Raw genomic sequence first — 2,146 nt, 5'->3', positions numbered from 1 at the left:
TTGGGGAAGTGAGGTCAGCAGTGCGGGGCGTCCGTTATGGGGTTTCTGAGACGTGAGTCACGTGCCACTGAAACGCGCCGTGTCAAGTGTACGATCCAGTGACCTTCGGACATTTGTAGAGATGAGCAGCCGACTGCACGCATCCCCCGCCCGTGCCCACGTGCATGCAGTGCCGTCCCCACCTCGGCCCTGGGCCGCCACTAACCCACGTTCTGCGTCTCTCTGTGTCACGCCAGGCGGTTCCCTCAAACGGGGCGAGGCAGAACATGGAGCGTCACCTCTCACGCCTTCCACCCGGCGGCCCTCGAGACTCGTCTGCGTCCCCGCGCGAGCCAGGTCACTCCCGTCACTGGCTGAGCGGTATTGCGCGGCGCCATATGCCGCCTTCGCTGCGTGCTCGGTGTGGATGGGGATCTGTGCAGACTGCGACTCTGGCCTCTCTCGAATAATGCGCTGCGAAATCCCCTTTCACGTCGGCGTGCGGCTTCCCACTCTCTTTGGGGGGATGTCCTCTCCCTGTGCCGTACGGCAGGTGTATGTCTGGCCATTTCAGAAACTACCGAGGTAATTTCCGAAGCAGCCGTGCCATTTTAGATTTTCAATGGCAGTTAGGAGAATTCCAGTTTCTCCATGTTCTACCAGACACGTGGTGTTTCTCTGTTTAGAGTTATTCTAGCGGGAGTTCGTTATATCTTATTGTGGTTTTATCCGCGTTTTCCTAATGACTAGTGACTGTAAGCATCTTTTCATGATATTTGCCTTCGGTGTATCATCTTTGGTTGAATCACTATTTAAAATTTTACACATTTTTAATGGACTTTTCTCTTTTTATTGAGTCGTAAGATTATATATTCTGGATAAAAGTCCTTTATCAGATGTATAATTTGGAAATATTTTCTCCCATTTTCAGGCTTCTCTCTTCCTCTCCTTAATGATGTTTTTTGAAACTCAAACATTTCAGAAATTGACGAAGCCTAATTTTTCAATCTTTCCTTTGATGAATAGTGGTTCCTGTGCTGTATTGAGGAATTCTTTGCCAAATCCAAACTAATGAAGGTTTTCTCCTGTGTCTTATTTTAGAAGTTTTAAATTTTTAGGTGTAGAATCTGTCTTGAGTGGATATTTGTGTATGGTATGAGGTAAAGTTCTCGGAACATTTCTTTGAATGTGATTATACAGTTGGCCTAGAACCAGTTATCGAAAAGATAATCTTTTATCCTTTACCCTTGAATTGTCTCGGCACCTTTGTAGAAATTACTTGCCCATAGATGTACACGTTTATTTCTTAACTCTTGATTCTGTTCCATTAATATAGATTACTGTGGCTTCGTAGCAATTTTGAAATCAGATAGCGTAAGCTTTCCACCTTTGTTCTTATTTTTCAAAATAGTTTTGGTTATTTGGTTCTTCGTATTTCCATACACATTTTAGAACCAGCTTGTCATTTTCTACCAAAAAAAAAAATCTATGATTTGATTGTGATTGCGTCGAACCCATAGATAAATCATGAAGGATAGCTGACTTGACGTCACTGAGTCTTAACCAGCTAACATGGATTGTCTATTTATTTAGATTTTCTTTAATTCCTCTCAGCAATGTTTTGCTGATTCCAGGATACATCTTTCATTTCTTTGTAAACTTATTCCCAATTATTTATTTCAATGCCCTTAAGAATGGAACTGTTTCTTTATTTTCAAATTATTTGTTACTCATATGTAAAAATACAGTTGATGTGTTTATATTAACCTTGTATCCTACAATCCTGTTAAAATTATTTACTAGTTTTAGTATCTTTTCTTATACATTCCAATATGTGTTTCACATAGACAAGAATGCTATCCACAAATAAACACAGTTTTATTTCTCTCCATACCAGGTGTTTTTATTTATTTATTTGCATGGGTTTTTTTTATTATTATTATTATTGCATCATCGCTCTAGCTAGAACTAGCAATATAACATCAAATAGATGTGTGAAATAGACACCCTCTCCTTGTTCCTGATGTTACAGGGAAGCATTCAGTCACTCGTGATTAAATGCAACATTGATCATGTTTGATAAATGCTTTTTCAGATTGAGAAAGTTCCCTTCTACCCACAGTTGCTGAGAAATTTTGTCATAAATGGTAATTAGATCATGTCAAAT

Source organism: Pteropus vampyrus, unplaced genomic scaffold (genome assembly GCF_000151845.1).
Source record: "Pteropus vampyrus isolate Shadow unplaced genomic scaffold, Pvam_2.0 Scaffold415, whole genome shotgun sequence".
Classification (NCBI taxonomy): Eukaryota; Metazoa; Chordata; class Mammalia; order Chiroptera; family Pteropodidae; genus Pteropus; species Pteropus vampyrus.
This window is presented reverse-complemented; position numbering follows the sequence as displayed.